Source organism: Schistocerca serialis, chromosome 5, assembly GCF_023864345.2.
Source record: "Schistocerca serialis cubense isolate TAMUIC-IGC-003099 chromosome 5, iqSchSeri2.2, whole genome shotgun sequence".
NCBI lineage: Eukaryota > Metazoa > Arthropoda > Insecta > Orthoptera > Acrididae > Schistocerca > Schistocerca serialis.
Window position 1 is genome coordinate 168,162,961 of NC_064642.1, and position 12,651 is coordinate 168,175,611.

Consider the following 12,651-nt stretch of genomic DNA (forward strand, 5'->3'; position numbering starts at 1 on the left):
ATTACTTTCTACATCCACATCTACGTATATACTCCTGAAGCCAACGCATTGTGCGTGGCAGAGGGTAACCTGTACCACTGCTTGTCACGTACTTTCCTGTTCCACTCGCAAATAGAGCGAGGGAAAAATGACTATTTTCCTTCATACGAGCCCTAGTCTCTCTGATCTTATCTTCGTGGTCCTTACCCTAAATGTACTTTGGCGGTGCTAGAATCGTCCTGCAGTCAATCTCAAATGGCGGTTCTCTAAATTTTCTCAACAGTGCTCCTCGAAAAGAACTTTGCCTTCCCTCCAGTGACTCACTAATTAGAGTTCCCGAAGCATCTCCCAAAAATGTGTGTTGTCCGAACCTACCCATAACAAATTTATCAGCCCGTCTCTGAACTGCTTCAATGTCTTTCTTTAATCCGACCTGATGCTGATTCCAACGGTATAATCATCTTGGGGTTGAAGCTCTTTTTTCCGTGTTTGCTTTAACAATACGTATGTTTCTGGATAGAGTCCACCTTTAGCAAAACACAATTTTGTTTTTTAACCCAAACATGTTTCACTGCAGTTGCAGCATCGTCAGTGGGCTTTTATTTCTCATCTGTTAAAGATAAATAATGTTCTTTACTGTTTGTATACATGTAAGTATTAGTTTTTAAATCGTAATTACAGATACTTGAAAAAACACACAAATTATGAATTCGTACCTTTTTATCACATGGTGTGGTTTTTCTGATGTGTTATGTTTCTACAGTGACTTCTGTTTCACAGTCTGTCATCGGCAACCACTTACACCTTATAGTAGATAAATTGTTTAAGCCAAAATTACGATTTGAAATAGTTATTTCCATGCCTGAAATTAATTAATTCAATGTGTGTGTGTGTGTGTGTGTGTGTGTGTGTGTGTGTGTGTGTCTATTTACATAATGTTGCACTTACGATTTCCTTTTCCTCATCTTCATCACTGTCAAACACTAAATATTGAGTTGTCAATGTCATTTTTTCACTGTTTACCAGCTGTAAAAACAAACATGGCGGGCAGTTGAACAGTTGTGAAAAGGGGAGGGAGGGAGAGACAGAGAGAGAGAGAGAGTAAGTGGTTGAAGATGACAAACTGTGAAACAAAACAGTCACTGGAAAACAACACATCAGAAAAACCACACCACATGGTAAAAAGGTATGAATTCATAATTTATATGTTTTTTCAAATATCTGTAATTACGATTTAAAAACTAATAGTTACATGTGTACAAACAGTAAAGAACGCTCTTTATCTTTAACAGAGGAGAAATAAAAGCCCACTGAAGATGCTGCAACTGCAGTGAAACATGTTTGGGTTAAAAAACAAAATTGTGATTTTCTAAAAGTGGACGCTATCCAAAAACATAGTCGAACGGTACTCAACAGTGAGTCACACTAGTCTCCTGCATGCAGTCTCCTTTACAGATGAACCACACTTTCCTAAAATTATCCCAATAAACCAAAGTCGACCTTTCGCCTTCCCTGCTACAATACTTACATGCTCATTTCATTTCATACTGCTTTGCATATTACGCTCAGTTATTTAATCGACGTGACTGTGTCAAGCAGCACACTGCTAATGCTGTACTCGAACATTATGGATGTGTATTTCACACTCATCTGCATTAACTCACTTTTTTCTGCATTCAGAGCTAGCTGCCACTCATCACACCAACTAGAAATTTTGTCTAAGTTATGATGTATCCTTCTATAGTCATTCAACTACACCTTCCCATACAACACAGCATCATCGACAAACAGCCAGAAACTGCTGCTTACCGTGTGCGCCGGATCATTTAAGTATACAGACAGTAACAGTGGTCCTATCACAGTTCCCCGGGGCACTCCTGACGATCCCCTTGTGTCTGATGAACATTCGCTGTCGAGGTTCTGTTACTTAAGAATTCTTCGAACCCCCCACATACCTGGGGACCTGTTCCGTATGCTTGTACCCTCGTTAACAGTCGGCATGGCGGCAAAATATTGAGATTCAACTACACTACCGAAAAAAAAACGCAGCACCAAAAAATAATTAATCGAGAGTAAAGAAATTTCCGAAATACATTCGCTTAGTAACATTTTTAAGTGATCAACATCGCAAGATCACAGATTAATGAAAGTGTGAGATCAGCCATTGCACATGTGAAATGCCGGTGTAACCGCCACGCTGTTGAATCAAGCATGCAAACGTGCGTTAATTGTGTAGCGCGGGTGCCGGATGCCAATTTGTGGGACAGAGTTCCATGCCTGTTGCCCTTAGTCGGTGAACACAGAAACGGTTAATGATGGTTGTGGATGACGCTGGAGATGTCGTCAGATGATGTCCCATACGTGTTCGTCTGGAGATAGATCTGGTGATGGAGCAGGCCAAGGCAACATATCGACACTCGGTAGGGCATGTCATGTTACAACAACAGTGTGTGGGCGAGCGTTATCCTGTTGGAAAACACAACCTGAAATACTGTTCATGAACTACAGCACAACAGTTCGAATCACCAAACTGACGTCTGCAGTCAAGGTGGGATAACCTCGAGAGTGCACCAGCTGTCAACTCAGACCGTAACTCCAGTTGTAGGTCGGTTGTTTCTAGCACGCAGACAGCTTGGTTGCAGGCCCTCAACTGGCATCCTCCTAACCAACACACGGCCATAAAACAAAACAGACCTTCACACTACCCTCCAATGAGCTCTCACTTGACACCACTGAAGTCGTAAATAGCGGTGGCTGGTGGTCAGTCGAAAAATTGGTTCAAATGGCTCTGAGCACTATGGGACTTAACAGCTATGGTCATCAGTCCCATAGAACTTAGAACTACTTAAACCTAACTAACCTAAGGACAGCACACAACACCCAGTCATCACGAGGCAGAGAAAATCCCTGACCCCGCCGGGAATCGAACCCGGGAACCCGGGCGTGGGAAGCGAGAACGCTGCCGCACGACCACGAGCTGCGACCGGTAGTCAGTCGAGTGCACGCTGAAGGGCGACTGGCTCTGAACTGTCCTTAAAGTAACCAATTTGTAACAGTTCATTGTGTCACTGTAGTCCCAACTGCTGCCCACACTGCTGATGCAGATTCAGTACAATGCGCCAGAGCAGTAGGCCGAATACTAGGATCTTTCCTCTCGGTAGTGCCATGTGGTCGCTGGGAGCCCCCTCTTCTTGTCACTGAACATTATCATGACCACCGCAACCAGAAAACATGTGCAGTGGGTACATTCCTGCCAAGCTTTTCTGCAGTATCGGGGAAGAAACATCCATCTTCCCGTAGGCCTACTCAGTGAGCAATTGATAACGGCGTTTTCGTCGTCGCCTTAAAAGCATCTTGACTAACTTCAATAACGTGAAATCTTAAAGGTAACTAAGCTCACGACCGTTGAAACATGTATTCAAAGCAAACTTGATTTACATCCTCATACTGGCACAACTAGCGCCATCCTTAAGCGAGTGGCACGAAATCTGAATAGACATCATATTTCAGATTTAGAAAAGCGCCTACGGACTTTCGTTTATGTCGCACAACTCCGTCTTGGTGTTTTTACTTTTTACCGTCAGTGTAATTCCAGCAAAAGTATAGTGCATTACTGGCCATTAAAATTGCTACACCAAGAAGAAATCCAGATGATAAACGGGTATTCATTGGACAAATATATTATACTAGAAATGACATGTGATTACATTTTCACGCAATTTGGGTGCATGGATCCTGAGAAATCAGTATCTAGAACCACCTCTGGCCGTAATAACGGTCTTGATACGCCTGGGCATTGAGTCAAACAGAGCATGGATGGCGTGTACAGGTACAGCTGTCCATGCAGCTTCAACACTATACCACACTTCGTCAAAAGTAGTGACTGGCGTATTGTGACGATCCAGTTGCTCTGCCACCATTGACCAGACGTTTTCAACTGGTGAGAGATCTGGAGAATGTGCTAGCCAGGGCAGCTGTCGAACATTTTCTGTATCCAGAAAGGCCCGTACAGGACCTGCAACATGCGGTCGTGCATTATCCTGCTGAAATGTAGGTTTCGCAGGGATCGAATGAAGGGTAGATCCACGGGTCGTAAGACATCTGAAATGTAACGTGCACTGTTCAAAGTGCCGACAATGCGAACAAGAGGTGACCGAGATGTGTAACCCATGGCACCCCTTACCATCACGCCGGGTGATACGCTAGTATGGCGATGACGAATACACGCTTCCAAAGTGCGTTCACCGCGATGTCGCCAAACGCGGTTGTAACCGTCATGATGCTGTAAACAAAACCTGGAGCCACCCGAAAAAATGATGTTTTGCCATTCGTGCACCTAGGAACGTCGTTGAGTACACCATCGCAGGCGTTCCTGTCTGTGATGCAGCCTCACGGGTAACCGCAGCCATGGTCTCCGATCTGATAATCCATGCTGCTGCAAAAGTCGTCGAACTGTTCGTACGGATGGTTGTTGTCTTGCAAACGTCCCCATCTGTTGACTCAGGGATCGAGACGTGGCTGCACGATCCGTTACAGCCATGCGGATAAGATGCCTGATATCTCGACTGCTAGTGGTACGAGGCCGTTGGGATCCAGCACGGCGTTCCGTATTACCCTCCTGAACCCACCGATTCCATATTCTGCTAACAGTCATTGGGATCTCGACCAACGCGAGCAGTAATGTCGCGATACGATAAATCGCAATCGCGATAGGCTACAATCCGAGCTTTATTAATGTCGGAAAAGTGATGGTATGCATTTCTCCTCCTTACACGAGGCATCACAACAACGTTTCATCAGGCAACGCCGGTCAACTGCTGTTTGTGTATGAGAAATCGGTTGGAAACTTTCATGTCAGCACGTTGTAGGTGTTGCCACCGGCGCCAACCTTTTGTGAATGCTCTGAAAAGCTTATCATTTGCATATCACAGCACCTTCTTCCAGTCGGTTAAATTTGGCGTCTGTTGCACGTCATCTTCGTGGTGTAGCAATTTTAATGGCGAGTAGTGTATATTAACACATTGACCGTCAACCGCTGTCCGTAAGAAAAACCTCAGCACCCAGTTCGCAAAACATTTTAATATTTTACCGTGTGAAGTTGTCCTATGGACTGCCCCATGTATGAACGACCTGAGGCGGTAATTCAATTCCAAATGGATATGCGTGGCAAGTAGCCACTAGATCGCCAACACAAGTGACAGAAAAAGAAGCAACATTGTGTGATACAAGAAGCGCAATGTAGACGTGTAATGTGGTTTGCAAGACAGACCGCAAGGACAAAGTTGCAAAGGAGTGTGCGTCATAACACCTTCTGGTGGTGAGTCTGGCTCGCTTGAGATGTGAGTGCGCGTAAACACTGCGCCTTGCTTACTCTGATTCTCAATCAACTTGATGCATGAAACTAAGCAGGCTACTGTGCGACCTTCAAAGAACTCAGTACGTTGCTCTCAATGGAGACACGTTGCAGACGGTAATTAGTGTTCTTCAGGTGAAAGTGATTGAACTGCTACAGTGGGGAATCGTAATGTTTCAGTCATCACCTTTAAAAATGAAGTTACGTAATTAATTTTTTGTTTGTTTACAGGTACATGTCTGCTTTAGGGATGAGAGAAACCGACAGGTTGAAACTGATACCGATATTTTAGTTTTGAATAACCGATGTTTTGCGGTATTTGTTTGGTTCTGGCTATAACTGGTTGTATATGGAATGTCTGTTCTTTCGAACATGACCGAAAGAAGCGACATACTTCGATCCTGTTGCCATTATGAATCAAGACACACAAAAAAATGACTGACATTAGATGCTAGTAAGTATTGATGTAACTCAATGGGAAAAGTTGAAAATTTCTGCCGGATCGGGCTTCGAACCCAGATCTCTTGCTTATTAGGAAGATACGCTGATCACTGTGTCGCATGGCGCAGTGGTCTGTGCATCTGCCTAATAATCAGGAGATCCGGGTTCGAATCCCAGTGCAGCACAAATTTTTTACTTTCAACGTTGATTTACATCTGTGCCCACTAACAGCTAATGTCATCTTTGTGTCTTGTAACAGGCTGTTTTTCATTATTTATTAAAAACTGGCTGTCAACTTGCAAAGCTAAAACTTTTGTTTTTTGAAAACGAGTAATGTTTATTCGTAAAATTTCCATTTCTTTGAAATATTGGATTATTACAAAAACTGGGAATATCGATGAGCACTATTTTAATAACAACGCTCTCAGTTAGAAACTAGCAGCAAACACATGACTTGAGAATCTGTACAGCATTGCAGAGACAACACTGTACCTGTTGCTGTGTGGCATGGTCTATTAAACAGTACGCGTGCACGTACAATGTACAAAGCATGCCCCCCCCCCCACCTGGTCTACATGGTAGTATCTCACAGTCTTCCTTGGGTGTCGGTTGGATTGCACTGTGGCATCATTCCTAGTTTGGAAGTATTTTACTAAGTGCGGTAGCAATGAAGTAAAATGCTGCATTTGCTTACATAGTTTAAAAATGAAAGGAGGCACAACAAACGGGCACAGACTAAACGGGCATGGGAAAGGTGCAGGCCATTTATCACAAGTCATTTGTTACTTCACAAAAGTCCAACAACATTTTACTGCACAGATACCAAAAACACTAATAAAATAATGATTCAGGCAGTTACTCCAAAATTTCTTCAGTTAAGACAACTGATTATTAATTAGTTACTTTAAACAAATAAAATACACCAATTTAAGAAGGCTAACAATCAAGTAGTACAATGAAATATAAATGAAACACACGCTCAGCGCTGGACAAACAATGACAGCAAAGTTTCTACAGATTACAATTCCAACACTTGGCTTGTCAAAGGGGATCCTCGACATTAACGAATATAACTTACAAGAAGTGCAGTAACATATAATTACACAAGTCTGGTATCTGACGAGCTGAGGCCCATTAAGTACTAATACTTTATGCAATGAGCCCAGGAACAATTCGCTAGGCAAATATCCAATATTTGATCAGTCAGAAAAGCCCCTTGGGTATAATCACGATACTGACGTGGAAAAATAATAAAATACCATTTAACAAATTGAGCATTACACCAATATTAAAACTATTACGTTAAAACCAAGCTTCAAACGGGAAAAACATGGAGGGGGCAGGTAAGGTCGGCCAGCTTTGAGTAAGATGGTTTAGAATAACGGGCACTTCAGGTTAAATTAAAGCCAGATTTCTATGAGATAGAATCTAAACTTATGAGGGATGCCATAGCAAGCCATGAGGCCGCAACGTCACATAGGCTACGGCCCGCGCGCACGTAAACAACCGAAGCAAACAGGCTACCCACAATGAAACGGTGGGTAACAGATAACGCCACGGAGCAGCGTCTACAAACGTTACGAACAGCTCGGAAAGCCGAGAGAAAACAAGTAGACATATAATTCACGCATAATAATCATAGAATATACGAAAATGCTCAAACCAAGACAAGAACTCAATGTGAGCGTGGCCCTAAGCCCCAACCATACCTTACAGGTTACAACAAGAATTTTACAACAAGAATTACTAAGAGGATTAACTGATTAATCTTACAATAAAATATAACAACAAGTTAACAAGGAACTTCCTGGCAGATTAAAACTGTGTGCTGGACCGAGACTCGAACTCCTTTGCCTTTCGCGGACAAGTGCTCTACCAAATTTTCTTTAATCTCATTTTGTTCTATATTGTTCGTTGTATATGTTCGAGGCGGACGTCCAATGACACCCTTTCAGATTGTTTATTGACTCATTCACTCAGTCAGCTTTATTTTGTTACAGAGGGTAGCTAACCCTCTGACCGAACACGCTGAGCTACCGCGCCGGCGCCAACTGAGCTACCCAAGCACGACACACGCCCGGTCCGCACACATTTACTTCCACCAGTACCTCGTCTCCTACTTGCTATGAGGACGGGGCGTGAGTCGTCCTCGGGTAGCTCAGCTGGTAGAGTACTTACCCGCGAAAGGCAAAGGTCCCGAGTTCGAGTCTCGGTCCAACACACAGTTTTAATCTGCCAGGAAGTTTCATATCAGTGCACACTCTGCTGCAGAGTGTAAATCTCATTCTGGAAGTTAACAAGGGCTACACAAACACATTAACTTCGTGACTTTAAAGGTAACAGTCAAATCTTGAGGGCTAACAATCAAACACTACAATAGTAATTGTATATATATATATATATATATATATATATATATATATATATATATATATATATATACATATACAGGGTGTTTCAAAAATGACCGGTATATTTGAAACGGCAGTAAAAACTAAACGAGCAGCGATAGAAATACACTGTTTGTTGCAATATGCTTGGGACAACAGTACATTTTCAGGCGGACAAACTTTCGAAATTACAGTAGTTACAATTTTCAACAACAGATGGCGCTGCAAGTGATGTGAAAGATATAGAAGACAACGCAGTCTGTGAGTGCGCCATTCTGTACGTCGTCTTTCTGCTGTAAGCGTGTGCTGTTCACAACGTGCAAGTGTGCTGTAGACAACATGGTTTATTCCTTAGAACAGAGGATTTTTCTGGTGTTGGAATTCCACCGCCTAGAACACAGTGTTGTTGCAACAAGACGAAGTTTTCGACGGAGGTTTAATGTAACCAAAGGACCGAAAAGCGATACAATAAAGGATCTGTTTGAAAAATTTCAACGGACTGTGAACGTGATGGATGAACGTGCTGAAAAGGTAGGGCGACCGCGTACGGCAACCACAGAGGGCAACGCGCAGCTAGTGCAGCAGGTGATCCAACAGCGGCCTCGGGTTTCCGTTCGCCGTGTTGCAGCTGCGGTCCAAATGACGCCAACGTCCACGTATCGTCTCATGCACCAGAGTTTACAGCTCTATCCATACACAATTCAAACGCGGCAACCCCTTAGCGCCGCTACCATTGCTGCACGAGAGACATTCGCTAACGATATAGTGCACAGGATTGATGACGGCGATATGCATGTGGGCAGCATTTGGTTTACTGACGAAGCTTATTTTTACCTGGACGGCTTCGTCAATAAAGAGAACTGGCGCATATGGGGAACCGAAAAGCCCCATGTTGCAGTCCCATCGTCCCTGCATCCTCAAAAAGTACTGGTCTGGGCCGCCATTTCTTCCAAAGGAATCATTGGCCCACTTTTCAGATCCGAAACGATTACTGCATCACGCTATCTGGACATTCTTCGTGAATTTGTGGCGGTACAATCTGCCTTAGACGACACTGCGAACACCTCGTGGTTTATGCAAGATGGTGCCCGGCCACATCGCACGGCCGACGTCTTTAATTTCCTGAATGAATATTTCGATGATCGTGTGATTGCTTTGGGCTATCCGAAACATACAGGAGGCGGCGTGGATTGGCCTCCCTATTCGCCAGACATGAACCCCTGTGACTTCTTTCTGTGGGGACACTCGACAGACCAGGTGTACCGCCAGAATCCAGAAACAATTGAACAGCTGAAGCAGTACATCTCATCTGCATGTGAAGCCATTCCGCCAGACACGTTGTCAAAGGTATGGGTAATTTCATTCAGAGACTACGCCATATTATTGCTACGCATGGTGGATATGTGGAAAATATCGTACTATAGAGTTTCCCAGACCGCAGCGCCATCTGTTGTTGAAAATTGTAACTACTGTAATTTCGAAAGTTTGTCTGCCTGAAAATGTACTGTTGTCCCAAGCATATTGCAACAAACGGTGTATTTCTATCGCTGCTCGTTTAGTTTTTATTGCCGTTTCAAATATACCGGTCATTTTTGAAACACCCTATATATATATATATATATATATATATATATATATATATATATATATATTTTTTTTTTTTTTTTTTTTTTTTGAAAGAGGCGAAATCTCACCAGAGTTATGGAACTTAATTATCCATATGCCAAGATTCACTGGGCCGCTAGCGTTTGCTTATCACGGCCATAGGTAATTTTATAGACGTTACCTCAGTCAGTGAAGCAACAACTTCCAGTACTAATAAGATTCAATTTCGACTTCAGCTGTCAATTACACACGTGGCAATCTAGAATACATGATACAATTAATTTCAGGCCCAAATGACAAGCAGACATTGGACAAGTTGCAATTAAAAGAAATTTTAAGACACATCAAATATGGTACTCAATTTCAAAGAGAGGCACAAAAGGTAAATTTAATACTTGAGTTAGAGTGGCGGAGAACCACAGGCAATCCAGCGCAGCGGGATCAACTTCAACACGGGAGCACATACGTCAATCAAGTAGCGAGTACCTGACCCCCAAAGAGCAGAACAGACGGCACCAGAAAATCAACAGTACTCCAACACCCACATCAGCAGCTATGCCTCCTTAGTCGAGGTTAAATAGGTTGCGTCGACCTTAGGCCGAAGTATTGCCGACCAACACTCTACCAACCCCCGGCAGCTTAGACAATTGGGCGACCGTAAGCTCCGTGAACAGTACACCGCAGGTCACATGTGCGTCTTGTCTCTCTCTCACTGACAGCGACTGACTACCTGCCCACGTGGTCAACAACCCGCGACCGAAACGCCACCCGGCGACTAGAGAGACGGATCGCACCATTAGGCAAAGATGTAAGAACATAGAACGAGTCGACACGGCCCAATTTCATTCTCGTTCACCCGAAGTTTTCGATCTTTGTTCGAAATGAGGGGGCGCCCCCAGCACAAGAGAGGATTGACTTTGTTTATTAGTACGGAAATTAAAAATTTTTATTTCCCACTTCTCCTTACTGAGAAGTGGTAGCTAGTTTGGACGCTGGATAGCCGCCCCAGGCTTTAGTATGGAACGATGTGGTGTCAAAATCCCAACAGCGAGGAGTGCTGAACATGGTACGACTTCTGTGGACTTTGTGTAACCCCCTGGGTGAATGGGAGAGGATGAGAAAGATCAAGCGAATGGGATGCGGTGAGAGCGATCATGTGGTACCACGGGTACAGGTACGCAAGGGACGGTGCGCTCGTTCTGTTAACACGCACCCCTCCCTCCCTCCTACATACCGCTGCCCTTCACGGAAGGGAATTAAAGAACTTTTCTTTGGGTCGCCTCTCCCCCTCTCTCGGCGCTGATGTATTCCCGTCTTTGAAAATAACCTCTACGGGGTCACTTTTTACCACTTGCAACGTCGTTCACCATTTGCACCACCTGAATCCTGATGGCTACTCCTCAACCGCTCGTCTCCTACCTGTACAGAAGTCTATGTTCATTACGGGAAGCAATAGCAATAGATGCCTCACAACGCAAATTTACCATTAAAGTGCGGGCCGGCATCGTCGGTGACTGTTTAATTGGGAAGTACATTCTCCCGGACCAACTTGACGGTCGCACTGTAACAACAACAATGCTGTACTACTGTACATATAATAATTTTTTTCTTCTGATTTTCGATAAATTAGTGTAATCGATGTTCTGATTTCATTTCTTTTTCTTTTCATGTCATTGTGTTAAGAAAACTGTAAACAAATTTCGATGTGAATTTTAGTTTTTATGTCAAATTTCAAGCAATATTGCAATAGAATTGAAGTTTAACAAATGTTGAGACTGCTGTAAAATGTTAAAATTGTAATTGTGCGTCTGGTCCATACGTAGGCAATGTATTAGAATATGTAGAATGCAAAACCTCGGGTGAATACCCTGTCTGTAGGAGAGCGGTAAAAGGTGGATGGAAGGCGAGCGCGGGAAAATGCACACGGGCGCTGCACGGCATAACGGGCTAAGCAGTAGTAGTCGGAGTTGGGCATTGGTCTGAGCAACACGTTCTGGATCGAAGAGGCTCTCCTGGAAGACGCAGTTTCATTGAGCCTCAGATAAGCTGTTCCGACGCCTATACAGCATGGCAAAATTCCACAGGCACTAAATGGAAAAGTATTGCGACGCTATGAAGAAGTAAAGTGCCGATACACCAAGAGCCATTGCTGTGATTGTATGTGTGCGCTGTGCCTCGCCATCTCGCCGCCTGCCAACCACCGCATCGATACGAACAGGTTGAAACTTTTAGTACTGTATTCGTGTGGACCAGTGTTACATTTGTTCCATACTGTTCAATAACAACTTAAATTTTTACCAGAACTGTCCTATCATTTAATTATCCTCACAACTAACCTAGCCAGTGTCCTTTCCAAATGTTATGCAATCCCAGTGTCCCGAAATGAAGAATTAAAGTTTATGTTAATAATAATTACCTGCAGACCTAGCTATGTTAGAATGATGTTTAAAGAACTTTGTTGTTAATGAAATAATAGACGAATAACATAGGTCTGACAAAGTTGGAAGATAATTTTGAAATTGAATTAGTAATGAAGTTTAATTATTTTGAGGCAGATATAATGGTATTTTAAATGAGCAGGAAATAAGATAAAAAGAGTAGTATCTCATATATTGGAAATCTTGAGTGCTTAGTGATTTCAATAATAAACTGTTTTAATACAGTGATCATAACAGTTTCAGGCCCCCCCCCCCCTTTTTTATTCATTTGAATTCTGAAGTGTTCTAAACTGATTAGACCAGCGAAGTTAAAGCCAATCTAAAAACCAAAATTTATCAGTGTTTTACATTTATCAAAATTGACAGTGTTTGTGTGTTTCGAAAGTACTATTTCTAGGGTAACCTATGCCCGATTTTAATCAGATCAATGGACAGTACGAAGTTT